The sequence below is a fragment of the Neopelma chrysocephalum genome, unplaced genomic scaffold (genome assembly GCF_003984885.1).
Source record: "Neopelma chrysocephalum unplaced genomic scaffold, ASM398488v2 Primary Assembly neopelma1_86, whole genome shotgun sequence".
Classification (NCBI taxonomy): domain Eukaryota; kingdom Metazoa; phylum Chordata; class Aves; order Passeriformes; family Pipridae; genus Neopelma; species Neopelma chrysocephalum.
The window spans coordinates 2,824,752-2,842,353 of NW_020897748.1; the positions used below are offsets into that span (position 1 = coordinate 2,824,752).

The 17,602-nt window shown below is 45.2% G+C and overlaps 1 long non-coding RNA gene across 2 annotated transcripts; it reads right to left on the reverse strand.

Annotated features, from left to right (window-relative positions):
* Window positions 1–2,806: 2,806 nt before the first annotated feature.
* On the reverse strand, window positions 2,807–17,265 carry LOC113971924. Of its 2 annotated transcripts, XR_003535706.1 has the most exons (4): window positions 17,039–17,265; window positions 14,714–16,255; window positions 12,395–12,675; window positions 2,807–3,227 (listed from the first exon to the last, which is right to left on the reverse strand). It is a non-coding gene; the product is annotated as an uncharacterized LOC113971924 (long non-coding RNA). The 2 variants fall into 2 exon arrangements; XR_003535705.1 differs by lacking the exon at window positions 17,039–17,265 and having other exon boundaries at window positions 14,714–17,022.
* Window positions 17,266–17,602: the final 337 nt, after the last annotated feature.

Genomic DNA, 17,602 nt, shown 5'->3' on the forward strand with positions numbered 1-17,602 from the left:
TGTCAGGTGTGACTGCCTCTTCTTGCCCACGATGCAGAGCCAGGGAGCCGTCCGCTCAGAATCTGCCTTGTCAGGGGAGTCCATAGGGATGGACTTTAGGATACTCCAAATGATCTGAAACTTGAAAAAAAAAAAACCAAAACAAAAAACACTCCCTCCAGAGCCCCCCACAAACAAAAAACCCAACCCCAAACCCCCAAAATCTAACTCCCAGGGCTGGAGCACTGCTGCCTTCATTGTCCTTTCAGACATAATGGCTGAATTGACCGTTCTTTCAAGTTTCTCTTGATTTCTTTTGAGCAAGAACAGATCAAGTTCAGCAAGAACTGATCAATTCAGAGTTTGGTCAATATTTTTTCAGACCTGTCAGGTTTTGACAGTGTCTGATGTACTGATTTACAGGTATCATCCAGAATCTCTTAACACTCCAAATGCCTTCTTAAATGGGGTGTAAGGATATCCCTTTAAGCTCAGTTTGGACCAGCCAGATGCTGTTTAACTGAGAGTGCAATTGCACATAGAGCACTGCAGACGCACACTGCAATCAGGTAACCATGTGCTCAAATGGATAATAATGATCATTTTCCCGTCTCCTAATTTCCATATGGAACAGAAGTAATTAGCTGTGTAACTGTGCACCTAGGTGTCCAGCCAAGTATTGCTGAAAGCCTTAGAGCAGACCCAGGGTGACAGGCTCCAGCTCAGCCTCCTGCTCCTTGGAGTGGCATTGACTTCCCATACAAACCTGAGGAATTAACTCCTGGGAATGGTATTTCTGGATTGCCAACACACTGTTTATGTAAATGAGACATCCTTTGATGTTCTCTTGGTTTTACTGACATATTTAACACTCTTTAACCTTCATGGGAAAAAATATTCATGTTATATCAATAACTGCTTTTTATGTATTTCTTCAAGGAATCCTTTCTCCACTTGAAATTCATAATGGAGCAACTGAATTCCTCCAATGCAAATTTAAATGATTCATTGAATGTTTTGCACTGACTCCTCACACTGCTGTTCAGACACACTAATGCCTCGTCAACTTTTTAAAAGTTGTCTTTTCCTTGTTTTCCTTCATCATCCTGGGCTCTCTTCCACTCCTGCTCTCCCACTGGCACACAGTGGCGAGGATCTGAGAGGCAGGACTATGCTTTCTTACACCTAAATGAACAAATGTCCTTCTTCATAACAAGGTCTGGTCTAAACAGCCCAGGTGGAAGAAAATGAGTGTTACCCTTCCTTTTCATAGCAAACTAGTTAATCAATTCCTCACCTGCTCATGGTATTATTCACTCTAACTCTGCATGTTTGAATACAATTAAAGCATGGACAGGTCTTTTGCCAGCACACTTCAGGGCACCACGGTACCCAGCATCATTGCTAAAGATGCTTTATCCCATAAGTACACAGGATCTTGACCAAAACATCCTGCAGTACCACGCCTTGGAGAGCAAAAGCCCATGGTGTGCCTTCCATGTCATGTCAGTTGTGTTCATTCATCAAGCTTGCCCTTTCTTGAGCCTCTTCTAACCCCAAAATGTTACAAATTCTTCCCGCTAGCTCTGGCTTTTTGCCTGCTCATTGCCCCTCTGATGTGGGGGGCCTGGCCTGGCTGTGCCCCCTGCGATTGCTCTCACACTGGTGGGGCTGTGCAGACCACCTGGAAGATGCACTCGCAGCAGCTGCTTGCTATCATGCACATTTAGAGGGGGTGATGCTATGGCAGAGCTCCTCACTCCCTCCATCAAGCCAATACACTCTTCCCAAAGGTAGTATCTGAAAGCTGCTGCAATGCTTAAAGAGAACAGCCTGCTGATAAATTGAATTTTTTTTCTCTCTGTCACAACCAGAGTCATTTACAGGACTCCACATCACCTTTCTGTAGCACAAACAGGAGCATTGCAGCAGTTTTCAGGCCCTAAAGCTGCTCTGAAAATCCCTTTGCTTCAGCTTTTGTTTTCAGCCAACATTACTGTATTCCTACTGCTCCCATTTAGTTCAAATAGCTCAGCAAACTGAGCACTCAGAAGAGATGTAAATTGTGGAGCAGCTGAAGACTGTCACTATCTGTGCTTTCCAGCTCCCAGGTGGATGAATGGGAGAGGTGGGTATTATCCAGCTGTGCACAACACCCGAGGGCTACAAACCCCCATCTGAGAACAAGTACCAAAAGCCACTGGTGCTTGTGCAGTTCAGTATGTAGTGTATTTGCTGGGTCTTGTTCTTCCGTTGTAGGTATCTTGTCCACTCAAGTGTAAATAAACAAAATGTTGTTTGGTATGAAAAAGTGCATTTGATGTTGTTGGTTTTCAGTCTGACATCTGCTTCTGTCCAGGTCAGTCCCCTACAAATGAAACCCAGCTTTGCTGCAGGAATAGAAATCAATGTGCTAGTGCAGTGTGAGAGAACTTTTTAAATGAGAACTCTCATTTCTCCAATATCCATGTTCTCTTCAGCAGAAAATAGTTTGCATGTGCCTTTTGTTTTCTCTTCTGCAGGATGAAGCTAAGGCCTACCCACTTGTCAGAGATGTGCCTGTGTTACTCAAGCACCAGTGAAGACCTCTACATTTCTATAAGTGTGCTTCAGAAAGTACCTCTCCAAAACAGTATTAGCAATTGGAGCTGCCACCCTGGAGAGTGACCCTGAGCATCCGACAGGATGTGAACAAGAATTCCTTTTGTGGCAGGTGTGCTGGATTTGTTGCAGCAGGAGGATACTTTTCAGGAGGTGACTTGTCCATCAGCAGGAGTCACTGGACTCCTTGAGGCTTATGCAAGAATGGTTAGAGCTGTGTCAGCTTCAGACATAACATTTTCTTGGGGAAGCTGATTATTTCACATCTCCTTTCATTCCAAATTGGAATGTAATAGAAATACCAAACCAAGCTTATTGAAGTCCTTTGTTTACATGCTGGTGTTTTGATATTTTATGGGATTCATATAAAATTAAAAAAGATTTAAAGTGCTTGATAATGCTGTCAAGTTTCAGTGAAATCAGTGATTATGTGAAACCTTTCCACTCTTGTCTGTTCTGCTAGGAAGAAAAAAATCTGTCAGTTTTAATAAGAAATGAGTTACCAATTAAATTTATACCACTGTTCAACATCGGCTGCACACTCCAGGCTACTAACAGTGTCTTCCTTTGGCAGTCAGGTCTCTTTGCTAGCCTCCCATCATTTCTGTGACAGCTTCTCTCCACACAGATGGAACAAGGCAGAGGCTCTGGGAATTACAAGAAAACACCAACCCTAATTTTGCCTTCCTTTTTGTTCTTTCCTGTTCAAAGAAGGATGAGCAGTTCTTGATTGCAATGAGGGTCTCCCTGGCAAAGTGCAGCCATAGCACTGGCCCATAAGGATGAGCTGTGCAGCTTACAGGTCCCATCTCATGGCACTAAGCGTGGTGAAACAGGAGCTGTGTCAGCCTTGTATTCTTCAGTGAGTCTATCCTAGGGCCTCAAAGGTTTTATCTACAGTATCCTCAGACCAGATGTAAATAACCTGGTGGCTAAAATCAAAGGGCTTCTGTTATCTTGTTCCTGCAGTGGTTTAGGGCCAGTCACAGGGATTTGAACCTCTACTTGGAAATACCTCTAAGCATCAGGTACATCCTGACATGCCACTATACAAGAGATGTTTTCACCACTTAAGTATTGTGAAATGTGAAGTTCCTCAATTTATGGATTTTTCTTTCATTCTATTTTTATCTCTTTTTAATTGCTGGCTTCCAGTTTTGGGGAATACCTGGAGATGAGCCAAGATTTGTTTGAATCAGTTTTCAGCCTCTGTGGGTAATTATCAAGTTAAATGGTTTAGGAAGTAAAAATGGAAAAGTTCTTTTTCTAGAGGACAAAAACCTTAGCCTTGGAACTTGTTGTCCTCTCCCAAGAAACTTGTGAAGCATCTCTTACGATGTGGGAACAGTAATTTGATTGTACTATAAAACAGATTGGAAAAATGCACAAATCAGATGACAGGCACTTCTAGTCAGCAGTGATTACAAAAACCCCAGCACACAGCATGAGCCCTCTCTAAACACATCCAGAGGGTTGTATTTTTGAAAGGGATCAAACACCTGACAAAAATGTTGTTCTCATCATCTTCATTTTGGATGAATTCTGAATCGCTCCATATGCCACTGTGTAAATTTTCAATTCTTTCCCTCCTCCTTTGGCAGCACTGTGAGGGTGTGAGACAGGGTCAGACAGTAACTTCTGGTATTACTGAGAAGATTAAAATTAAGCCTGTGTTTTGATGAGCTGTAATGATCACACCCTATTTCAGAAGCATTGATCACTGAGATGGCCCACATGCATCAGGCAGGTGCTTCACACCTCCCAGGCTCAGGTCTGTGAGGGCTGTTGCTTTGGGAGAGGCACATGGATGTTGTGGCCATGAGCAAGGCTTAGGTTTGCTCTGGCATCCTGCCTCTAACAGTCCTGCCTGTGCTGGTTGCTTTGGGGAAGACCCTTTCTCATTTCCAGCTGGAGATATGGTGCTGCCATGGCATATCCTGATGTGATGTCCAGTGGACACCAGTGGGCCGCACGGGGCTGTGCCTGCCATGTGCAGCAGCTGCTGTTGCTGCTGGCTTGGTGTTACTACCGTCACCTTTTCCCTTGTGTCACACCTGCTTTTGAACTTGCCTTTCCTGTTTGTCCTCACTACTCAGCTGCTCTGCCTGGGCCCTGCTCTGCTCTGCATCAGTGTCATGCCCATGGCTGTGATGAGCGCAGGGACCAACAGACATGTAGTGACATGTGAACGTCTGTGGCTGAGGAGATGATTCACGGGAGGAGCACATCCTTGCTTCGGGGCAACTGTGTCTACCAAAGGGGCAGGATGGACAACTGCAAGAGACAACTCCTTCCATCACTCAACACCAAGTGGGACCTGCAAGCCTCCCAGCATCCCCACCTGGGGTGGCACTGCCTTCAGAGCAGGGGGTTGGGCAGATGTTCCCCAGCTGCAGCTAGCAAGTGCCTTGATGGGCTTCACTCTCTTCAAACCTCTACAGCAAACACATCCACTCCCCTCTAAATTTTCTCTGCAGCCACTGAAGGAGAGAGGTGCTCCCAGGGCATGGCTATTCCCATCAGGAGCTCTACAGCTGGGTCCCCGTTTCTCCCCAGTTGCCATAAGGAAGGCGCAGGGAACTCGCTCAGGTGTGGGCATCACCACCATAAAAGTATGTGAGGTGGGTGCTGTTTTCTGAGTCACAAAGCATGGGATATGAGAGTCTTTGAATGTGACCTTACTCCAGCAACACCATTGAAAATGCTTTCTGTCCTTGTGTGTAATCCTTTCTGAAACACAGAAAACCTGTTCCAAACCAGGAAAGCTCCAGATGTTGCTATAGCTCTCACACAGTTTTCTTGCTCCAGAAACTATACTGGAGGAGAAGGCTTTTCTTTAAATTAACAACTGAGTTCCTGCCATTACTGACTGTTTTGGAGCCCTTCCTCCCACAGCATCTCACAGGGACAGAGATCACAAACACTGCTAGACCATCAAGTGCAGAACTAGTCTAAACCTGTCAGGAATAACCAGTGCTGATTCCATACATTAATTATATGTTGTGTGAAAAAGAATTTCCTAAGAGGTTTGGGATTTTTTAAGTTAAACTGAAGATCTGGATCCTGCCTTTTTTATGTGTCAAGGGACTAGATAAACCAGAATGGAAAATCCTGTTGGAGCCACATTTCATGTTATCAGCACTGCATATCAACATCACACCTTCTCTGGAGTGCCTTCTTTGTTGTGGAGTGAATCCCTTTGTTTTAAAAGGAATCTTTCTTTAAAGAAGCATCCTCAGGCATAACATGTATTCCTGGTTTCTCTTCATTTATTGCTTATCTTTGAAGGAGGGGAGATCCCATTGTCCACCCTCTGAGTGCTAATGGCTTTTAGCAGTGATGGGTCAGGGGGGCAGAGAAGAGTGGGTAACATGGTGTGTAACAAGGACGGGTGGTGGCAGGTAGAAATTTGCTGGTGACACACCTTCGGGGGGGTTCCTACACAAAGGGAATTTCATGGAGACTCTTAAACCATGTTCTCTTCATTGTGCTCATGGCAGCCACTTCTCCATCCCTGTGCCTCACATTGCCCATTTTTGGAAAAAGCTACTAAGGAAGTGTGCAGACAAGCAATCCTAGCAACACCTAATAGTCATTACCTGTCTTAGCCCAGTCACGAGAAGCACTGACAGATGACTTCATGATGAAAGAAAAACATGTCCTTGGTGATTCCCCATCTTTCAGCTACCAGTTTCCTCATAGAAACGGGCTTAAAAGGTTCAGCTATGAAGTAGCCATAGTAAAGAAATCGTGTGTTAAGAAGATTAAGACATCATCATAATTACAACTACTTGGTACAGAAATTGGGGCTTTAATATGTGCACGTTGACACTGTGGACCTGCAGCTGTAACATTTTTGACTGATGCACCTCAACTTTCTGGAGCATCCCCCCGCAGAGAATCCACCTAAAGTGGGTTTCCTGCATGCCTGCAGGAAATCTCTGCTGGCAAAACTACCCTGAGACTTGGTGCAAAAGAGAAGAGACACAGCAGCCCTGCCTCCAGGGGGTTAATCTGGTTTAGTTACCTTATTGCAATCTCAGCATGGGCAAAGTTGGAGCCCACGAAAGCAAAGATCTTTGCTAAGAACCTAATTAGGATGAGTGCAGGCATGTGCTAGCAAAGCAGCCTGGGCAGACCTTGCCTGATCACAGAAGTCAGAGCTTCAGTGTTATTGTAGACAGAACCTTAGTGTCAAGTCTTCAGGGATGGTTCTGGGAAAGGCTTACAGTCCCCTGAAGCTGCACTGATTTAAAATGAGCTGTAAGGCATTTCCTGATACTGCATTTATAGAAATCAATGTGGTCTACAATTTTACACCCCAGTTTTTAGGAAATGCCCAGGTTGGCAGGTGGTGATGACTCTCTTACAGGTGCCTGCGCTGTGCTGCAAAACTTCTCCTGCGCACTGTAGAGGTTTCCTAGCAACTTCCTTCCGTGGTCTTTGTGCTCAAATTTGTTTTGAGATGCGGGCCATCATAGAACAGTATTTCTGCCTATTTAAACTAGTTTAGTTCTTTTAAGCTGGCCAGGCATGCGCAGTACAGCAGCAGTGTCTGATTTATATCCTTTTCAGCTATTTCCTTTAAAACTAACAAAAGCCTGAGCCAATGTAGGTGGGTTTCTTGCTTTTTTACTAACCAGACCCCAGTCCATTTCTCGAATTGCTGAGCAATAGTAAAACTCCAAATCCGTATTTAAAACCAAATATAAACAGCAGCAATGTTTTGTGCTCTGCTGGCACATCGAAACCAACAGATGTTGATCATGTGCTTTGGACAAGTCTTTCCAAATACATGAGAGACATCATATTTTTGAGCCAAAAATGCTCTTAAGAACATGCGAAACCAAGGCAGCTAAACAGAGCTAACCTTTGTGCGCACGCATATGTATCCATTTTAAAAATGGCCATAGGTTTTAAGTCTGTAAATTCACTGACAGTGTCCATGTTTGAACACACTGAAGCGTTTATTCAGTATTGTGTACTGGCTCAGACAGGCAGCTTCTGACAGGAAGCCTGAAATAACACCCTTAACTAGAAAGTGAGGGAGTAATTTGGTGATGGAGAAAACTGTAAAGGGTTTAGGTATAAGAGGGTGCAAGAGACAAATCCGGATTACCTCCATCTCCTAGAGCAGCACTGAGACACTGTTACTAAAGTAATTCACTACACAAATACATATTTCTTCAAAGATGGGGAAAAAAAATCACACGCACACACATTTAGCAACTGGAAAGCAAATGCCAAGTGCCTTGGTGTTTTCCTTGGAACCTGTACTGCTCTGTGAGCTCTCTCATAGAGAGCCACGAACAACTGTGATTGTATGATTCTATTCTATGATTCTATGAACTGAAGTGCAGGAGGAAATACGGATTCAAGTCCCTCCATGCTGCAGCCAGAGTCCTTCCTGCCCTCAGCAGGATCCATTCCTGCCTGATGCTGAACAAACCCCACACGGCTTGACTTCCCACATGGGCATGACTGAGGCACAAACCACCCAATGTGAACTCTCTCCCACTCTTCCCAGGCTTGGCTGCCACTGTTTTAACCCAGCATCACGCACCTCCCTTAGAGATTATCTGCTCTTACACCCTCATAGCATGTTGGGGATTTGCCTGCTCCTCCCATTTGCATTTCCACTGCTATAAAACATTGGATTTCTTGCTCAGCACTAGTGCTGACAGTGTGGCTATGTCAGCTGTTGGCATTGGTTGCAGAGATCAGGGCAAACTTCCAGAGCAAATCAGACCCTGGATTTCTACCAAAACCCATCTATTCCTGGTTGAAGAGTTATTCCCTCCACCTTTATTGCTGGGTGGGATAACAAGCTATTGAACCCTCAAATTAGCACAACATGGAGTTCTTTTGATAGCCTTCCTCTCCACAAGATGCTACTGCATCTTGTGTACACCAGCCAGCCCAGCAAGCTAGAGGACTTCTAGCTGACAGTGTCAATTGTTTATAAAGTGTTACTGCACAGTCGACATTTGAAAAGTAATTTAATATTTCCCCCATGACAGTCACTTCAAATACTCTGGAAACAAACTGTATGACACTGCGGACAGCAGTCATGATGCTTGTCTTTTCTGAGATGTCCAGGCTGGATTTGGGTACAGTTTGTGCCAGGCAGGGCTGTGAGGTGAACACCGCAGCAAATACAATACACTTGGCAATGGGGATGTGCAGGAGGGTGAGTCTCACACTTAGACCCCGACTCAGGAGCATTGAACTCAGGAGGAATTCACGCAGAGCCAATGCAGCAGCACTCCCTCCACAGCGAGCTGCAGCACCAAGGGTTAACACTGCTGCCTGCCTCCACAAATCTACATAATGCCTTGCTTTGGCAGCTCATTTGCATAATTTTAAATTACTCTTTTGTCTGGAAAATAAAATCTAAAACATAGCTTCAAATATAAGTGGTAGATACTAATGTTTCGTATCCTAAGAAGGCTCGTTTAAGTCTATTTGTCTGAACTGGTCAACTGAGTTTGTAAGAATAATTTTAACAGAGCAATGTTGTTTCTTTATTGCAAAGCCTTGAGTGTTCTTTCCAGGTGCCATTTTAACTACCTAAATAAGGTCTAATGTGCTCACCCACCCCTCACAGAGAGCCTGAAGCTGCCCTATGCACGCTCAGACCCTCTGGAGGGCTCAGCAGCTCCAGCCTTTGCCACGGGGTTCCAGCCCACCCCTCTCATTAAACTGGAGAAACAATGCAGCAGCATTACTGGATCTCTTTCATCAGCACATCTTTACCAGTGATGGGCTTCCAGGCTGTAGACGTGTGCCCAGAGGTGTGGACACACTGGTATGAGCTCAGTGTCCCACCTCCTACTGCCAGGAGGGATTCAGCTCACCAGAGGATAGATACCTACGTTTCATCAGCTGAATCACACTCCCAGCCCATTGACTCCTGTAACTAAGTCTCCACTGATTAGTGTGGGAGATTAGATGCCTAAATTAAGGGATCTGTTTTCTGGATCTGATTCCCGCTCCAGCCCATGAGGTGCTCTTTGTGGGCCGAGCCTCGTGCCTCTCAGCTATTCTCTCCCTCACCTTGGGAGACAGATACAAAGTGCAGTGTCTTCTACTCTCAGTGATGTGTTTCAGTGTAGGAGAAGGGGCTCTTAGCCTGCACTGGCACTTCGGCATGTTTTAAATCATAGCTTATCAGAGCAGCAGAATAAATCCTAGGAAATAAGCCAAATGGATAACTTGCCTGTTGTTATGACTGAAGCCTGAACTTATATACTATAAACTTCTGTACATTCCTCAGGCAAAGACCCATAAATTGTGCATAAAAATGTCCAGCATTTCTAAATGGGACTTCACAAACCAATGCACTTGTGCTCCTCACTTTGTAGTCCCAAAAGTCAGGTGACACCAGAAGACATTTCCCACTCCATGCCAGCTCCCCTCCAGCAGCATGCCTGGCAGGCATTCTGCCCAGAGGAGCAGCCAAGGGAAAGGCACCAAAGGGAAAGCTTTAGGCAAATGTAGCAGCATCTGGGGAGCTTGTACAAGCTGTATGGGGACACAGGACAAGTGTAAGTAGGTAATCCTACTTACAGAGTGAACAGATCTGTCAAATGCTAACAAGTTTCTACCTGGCTTGTTTAGCTCAGTTTTTCTTTTGCCCAGTGCTCATAACCCAAATTCAGGTGAACTTTGAAGTTCCCTGCAAGTGATAATATACTGATTGCCCTCCTTCAGACTCTAGTGGCATTACAGTTTTCAAGAAAGTGCTTCAAAGATGACTTAAGGCTATCTTTTTTCTAACTTCACGTTTTGCAAACAGCTAAACTTGACACTTCTGTTAAAAACCAGACAAAGCAGATACACAGTATTAAACATTTAAGCCCAAATAATTAAAGTGTCAGTTCACAGCAGAAGGCAACATTCACTGCAAGTGAAACTACTTGTATATGCAGTTAGTAGCAAGTAATTCTGAATTTGCAATCTGCCTGCAGTTTTGTGTTAACTACCTGCCTATCTATAGAAATACGCTCACCAACACATATGCAGGCATATACAACTGAGTGTTGCAATTGCTGTTATTCACAATAAAATGTTAGTCCATCAGTTAACTGTGTCCCTTTTCTCTTACACTGCAATGGAAAAAAACCTCCCAGACTATCTATTCGTATTTTTTTCCTCCATTAGTTTCAATGAAGCTAAATGTTAACTACCAAAGCAGTTCCCAGTGCAGTCTCCCTGTGCTCCGTCTCCTATTGACCACTATTCCCATTGCAATTTTTTTTCCTCCCTTTCAGCACTGAGGCTCCATCACCATAAAAATCCTTATTTCATGGGACTCCCAGCTGTTAGAGCTGCCTCTCTTCACACGAAGTCAACATCAACTTTTCTTACATTTAATCACTTCCACTACTGGTTTTGATGACCCACTGCATTTATGCTCCCAGCTTGGGAATATCCTACAGGGACTTGGAAACAGCTGAAAAACAGCCATCCTGTTCAGAGTGAATGTCCTTAGTGATTTAAGGGTGGGGAAACAAAGAAGAAAAAAGCTCACAAGATTTTTAGCAGAATGGTGCAATCTTCCCTGAAAGCAAAGACCACCATTTAAAGGGAATGGGTGGTGTCTGAAACCTGCCTGCACACTAATGATGAGAGTCCTGACTGCTGAAAAGTGGAAGAACTATTTCAGAAGGGGTGGTGAATTTGCAGCCTCTGTGTACATTCATTTTGCACAGGCCAGATTTCTCCTGAACAGCCACTGTTTATCGCTTCTCAAGTGACACAGCCTCTGGTTTGCTTAAAATGCCAGCTGTAAACGGAGGCTGCTTTGGAGCTCTTTCATGAGCAGCTCAGTTTTCTCTCTGTGTGCCTGTGCTATCGTTCAAATCAGCAGTTTGGGCTTGAAACTCATCACCCGCTCACCATCCTCCAGTTCACTTTGTGGAGAGCACACACCCTGGGCTCCTTTGGGGTGAAACCAAAAGGAAACATGCGCTCCCAAAGTGCAGCATGATCTTTGGGGAAGCTGTGGGTGTTCAGTCCATGAGCACACCTAGAGCTGGCCAACACAACCGCCCTCAAAAGGGGGTTGGCTGGGCACTCACCATCCACTGCTCTGCACTACACTGGACTCCTCAGGAAATTTTTTAATTTTAGTATTTTTTTCAAAGGGAATTAAAGCCAAATGCAAGAACCATCTACTATTTCTTTCTGTATGGCTATAAATAGCCATCCATGACACATGGCTATTTGATGACAGAGGAACAGCAGTTAAAAAGTAGGTTGGAAGTACATACACTGAAAGGTAAATCCTGGCCCCACTGGAGACCATGGAATAATTCACTTGCTTTTGACCTGGAAGGTCTCCACTCCTTTCCCTGCCAGAAACAAATTTACTCAGCAATAATTCCAGATGGCAGTACATGAATCAAGGCCATACAAAACTATTGCTGTGAATGCATTTCACCCTCACAATTTATAAAGGCTTTTTTTTTTTCAAACTGCCACTTCTGAAGGTAAATATGGTTAAGACAAGAGTAACTAACCCAATCAAATGGAACCAATAGGAAAATAAAAAATCTTTTTTCATCCCACTTAATCATCTGGACTCCCCTGACAGCCTGCAGACAGATAAGAAGGAGACAGCAATTCCACAGGGAACCCAGACAACCTGATAGGGACACATGCCCACCTTTTAGGTTGCTAAAGTTCAAACTAATTGTGTCTTTCCTTACCAGGAACTGACAGGAAGCCACTCTGATGCAAAAGAGTACAACTCTAATGCGTGCACAAAAACACCGGCCCAGGTGACACAAAGTCTCAGCCATGCACCCACCACGTACACTGTGCACACCAGCTCTGCTCACACCTTCTTACAGGAACAGTTGCACAAGGTGGCTGCCCACAGCCTCTCTTCCCAGGACATTTGGCTCCTGCACAGTGCCTGGGATGGCTGGTGAGCTCCTCTTGCCATGCTCAGCTGTATTTGTCAGTGGATAGGTCTGGTATCCACACATAAAAGCGATCGTGTAAACTTTGTGGTGGGGACTGGACAAGAAGAGATGTCCTGGATGCCCAGTCAGAAGGAACAGGTGTTCATGAGTGCCTCTGCGGGAGCTGGAAGAGGACTCAAGTAAGGGGCTGCAACAAAGGTGAGGAGCAAAGTCAAGCGAGGGATGTGACAAAACAAAATCTGTCTGCCAGATACCAGTGCATCTACAAACTCCACTAAGTACTCGGCAGACACTTCACCTCAATCCCAGACATACTGTGCCAACTTCCCTAAACAGAAAAAGTAAACCTAACTGTATAGTAAAGAATGGAGAAACAAATCACAGATTCATTGAATGTTTTGTGTTGTAAGGGACCTTAAAGATCACAGCAGGCTCCAATCCTCCTGCCATGGGCAGGAACACCTTCCACTATACTCGCTTGCTCAAAGCCCCACCCAACCTGGTCTCGAACACTTCCAGGGATAGAACATCCACAGCTTCTCTGGGCAACCTGCTCCAGTGCCTCACTACCTTCACAGTGAATAATTTCTTCCTTACATCTTACCTAAATCTAACCTCTCTCAGTGTAGAGACACTACCCCTTATCCTATCACTACATGCCTTTGTAAAAAGACCCTCTTCAGCTTTCTTGTAGGTCCAATTTCTTGCAGAATCCTCATTTCTGGCCCAGGATTCCTTCGCTGCAGAGCTGAGGTGAGAAAATGCAGAGTAGCTCAAACAAGAGAGAGGAAGGGAGATCAGGCAGCTGAAGTATTGCCTGATTTCAAAAGATGTACTTCAGTCCACGTGTATGCATTTCAGTCATGCAAGTGTATCTGCAGATTGTCTGTCAAAGTATGTCAAAGCTCACCATAATCACTTCTGAATATCTGAGTCTCTTTCTGGTACTGCAGCTAAGGGAAAGACTGCAGCAGAATGAGGGACCTGCATTGCTTCAGTTTGTGGCACAAGGTGCTGGAAACCTTGCAATGTACTTTGCTGCTCACTATAGTAACTTCTTCTCAGCCTTGGGAACAATCTAGAAGCTGTAGTTTTCTGCACAGCATTCTTGCTGACATTTCCAGAAATGCTGGCCTCATTTCTTCCACAGCAAAATACAATCTTATGCTGCCAGCCTGATGTCATGTCTGTTGACATCTGGAATTAACAGCCTGGAAAGTGCATACTGGAGCTCTCCTTCACTGCCTGAAGCCTTTACTTCTGCTCAGGGCCTCCTCCCTGACTCCTCCACGCCCCACCAGCCGCAGGCATGGCTGCCTGTGGTACAACTGCCGGCATCTGCTCACACTGTTTACAGAGCAAAGTCCCTTGCAGTCCTCTTATCCCAATCCTTCCATCTCCAGTAGGTCTCCTCCCTCCAGGACTAACAAATTTCCATGCAATCCACCAGGCCTGCAGCTGCCAAGTGGATTTAGTGAGCGGTCAGGAGCAAATCTGTCCCAGTGTCCCAGTGCATATTTTTCACAAGCTGTTTCTTATGGGAAAGTTCTTGATCTACTGGAAATGGACATTTGTGGAGCAGGAGGCTGGATGAGATGACTCCCAGAGGTCCCTGCTAATCCATGCACTTCTACCAGTTTGAAAACTTCAGGAAATGCTGACTCATCAAAACTCAATTTCAGACATGACAGCAGTGATCCCACAGAAGTTATTTTGTGTGGTATTTCCAAGCTGGCAAAAACTCCCGCACAGACAAGTATACCAGCAGGGAACTTGCTCTGCTGGTTGGGTGTTGGTGTATTTATAGCTGCACCTTCACAAGGAAGGTGCTGCTTTACCAGTAGACCTGAGAATAGCACCATCTATACATCAAAGAACTGTCCAACGCAGGAAGTGAAATTACTTAGGCCAAGACAAATAATGTTGTCTTAAAGATACATTTTGTAAAGAAAGAAAATCTAGTTTGGTTCTCGAGGGTTTTTTTCATGACTTGGTAAATATGAATTTTTAAATACCATTACAGTATCAGATCATTACAGTATCTGTCATCCAAGAGACTGGGACAATCCAGAGGACTCAGGAAAAGTCTTTTATTTTGAAGTTCCTAAAAAACACAGGTTGCAAGAAGGAGCAGTTCTGCTATCAGAAAGCAATTCTATTTGGAGCTGTTTCAGATAATTAAAGGACCATCAAGCTGTTACCTGCCAAATTATCTTCCAAGAACTGCAGCAGTAGACAAGGCAGGCATTCAATGAGCTGCCACTTCCTGGTATTCCAAAAGTCAAGCAGCAAGATGCAAACTCACATCCCTGTTAGGGAAGTATGGGCGCTTCTGATGGTGTGCTGGAACTTCTTCCATGTTCCAAAGTCCTGTTAGACTAACAACATCGTCAGCTGAGCACTTGGGTTTGTGTCCTCTCACCTATGCTTAGGGTTAGTTGCCATACAAACAATACAAACTCGGAGTGTGAACAAAAGCTGACATTTGCACTACTCAAATTTATTCTGGCTCTGAACCCAAGTTCCAATGGAATCCATTTTAAATTTTTTTTCATTTTTGCTCATGCTGAGTGTTTGCATTGGCAAAGCCACAAGCAATGGTTAAAACTGGGATTCAGACATAATGTAAATAAAGCTACAGAAAAGGATTACCTGGCAACGCCAGCAGCAGACTGCTGAGGCCTAACAGATGTGTGCCCTCTTTGGGCCTTCCCAGCTCTCTTCCTGTATCTAAGAGGTTTCCATAACCCATTAAGTTTTAAAGCTTGTGTATTAATGGTGGAAGGAAGTGAGTAATGAAAATCTCTTCTTTATGCCCAGCTCCTAAGAGAATTCCAAAGCACAAATTACAGCATTTGGAAATGTAAATGCTTTGGAGAACTAGATCTTGAACACAAAACCAAACATAAATACCTGGAACTTCCCAAACCCTACCAAAAATTCTTGACAGCATTTTCAAGGGCTCTGCAGGAATTCATGTGACCCGTCTTCCTACTATTCAATGAAAAAGAAGAATGACTGTCAAAGGGAAATCCTCTATTTTTTGTCTGGGAAAAAAATTGAACTGAGAAGCAAGGCTTTTCAGGTGGTTACCAAAACATTCAAGTGACTCTGATAAAATGACTGAGGTCAAGACAACTTAGAAGACTCTCTCACTGCAATAAACACCATGTTTTCAGGGGAAAGCATAAAGACTGATGTTGAGAACAAAAAAGGAGAAGGAAAAAGCAGAACAAAGCTAACAAACTTTGGTACAACCAGACTCAGAACTAAGTAATCCAGAAACTCTCTGTCCTGACAGGGGGGAAAAAAAAAAGGTATTCATGGACCTACTAGTTTTTAAAAGCACAGCTACTGCACTGTCGCACTACCAAAGAGTCCCATTCCATGCCTTGTGTATTTCCAGAAACCTGTTAGGATTTTCCTCCAAGGATAAGCTAAATTACTTATTTGTATTCCTGAAGCCATTTGAATATCCCTGTCACTTGAGAACAGAACATACAGGGAAACTTCATCTGAGAACAAGAAATCTGGAATGCACCAATTGAATATTTCTTTTCTTACCACATTTCCTCATGTTAATGATAGTCGTGTTGGAAAAAAACCCGCAAAAACTCCCCAAATCTCTGGGCAGCAAGCAGCTGCATCAGCTGATTCTTGGATTAGCTCCTTTCGGCTGTACTGGAGAAAGACCTTAGGAGAAGGGGGAATGGAAGATGGGGAGTTGCAAAGGTCCTTACGATCTGAAAGTGGAGGAACAAACCGAGATTTTCAGGGTGCATGATTACGCAGTCAGAAATTAATTCTAACTCACTGAACTAGGTTCTAGAGGTTTTTTGGTACCATTATCATGTGATTGCCAGCATTCCTCACGTGCTAAAAAATTCCAAGCCAGTTTTCCAAATTTCTGATTTCCTGAAAACAAGCAAGATCAGACTGCAAAAGCAGCAAATTCCGGGGGGGGGGGGGGGGGAAGGGGGGGGGGAGAAACCATCAAAATCAGAGCTTGGTACAATCCCTGCTAAGGTGTTCAGTTTCTATAGAAACAAATTGCTGTTTTATTGACTTTGCCACTCAACCTTCGGCACATTGAGATGTTAATTTGTTAAAAACTGCTCCATCGGCAAGGTGTGATCTTTTGGAACAGTTCAGTTAAACCCTGTCCCGAGGGAGGTGCGCAGGAGTGCGGCATTGAGAGCTCCACGGAGGCAGATACCTTTTTATTTTGATATACTACCAACCTAGTGGTTAACCTAGAGAAGAGATGACCGAGAGGGGATCCCATCAATACATATAAAGATCTCACAGGCAGGTGCCAAGAGGATGGTGCCAGACGCTTTTCAGTGGAGCCCAACGATAAGACGAGGAGCAATGGCCATAAACTAAAACCCATGTCCCACCTCAACATGAAGAAGAACTTCCTTACGTTGAGGGTGGCAGCGCACTGGAACAGGCTGCCCAGGGAGGTTGTGAAGTCTCTCTCTCTGGGGACATTCCAAAGCTCCCGGGACGCATTCCTGTGTCACCTGCTCTGGGTGACTCTGCCCTGGCAGGATTGGACTGGATGATCTCCAGAAGTCCCTTCCAACTTTGGCTATTCTGTGAACCTCCCTAAAGGAAGGTGAATAATGCCGGCTGTGCAGGGAGGACTGGCTATAAACGCAAGTAGAAAGGAATGGACAGGGCCAGCCCCAGCGCGCAGGTAGCGACAGGCGGTGAGTTTGGAGCAGCTATGGGTAGCGGGGGAAAACCCTGTTCCCCCCCCCCCCCCCCCCCCCCCCCCCGGGGCCAGCACAGCCTCCCACCACACCCCGCGCCCCGCTTCCTTCCTTCCTTCCTTCCTTCCCCTCCCGCTCGGCGCCTCAGGGGAGCGGCGCGCGCCGTCCGCGGGACCCGCTCCAGACGCGGGGGGAGAGGCACGTGGTACTTTACGTCCCTCGCGCGCAATGACGTCACCGCACCCCGCCGCGAGGCCCCCGCGCCGGGCCAATGGGCGACGCGCTTAGTGGCAGGGGGGGAAGCGGCGTGCGCCAGTGAGCGCGGGGCTCGCACGCGCGCCGCCGCCGCGCGCCGGCCAGGCCCCGCCTTCT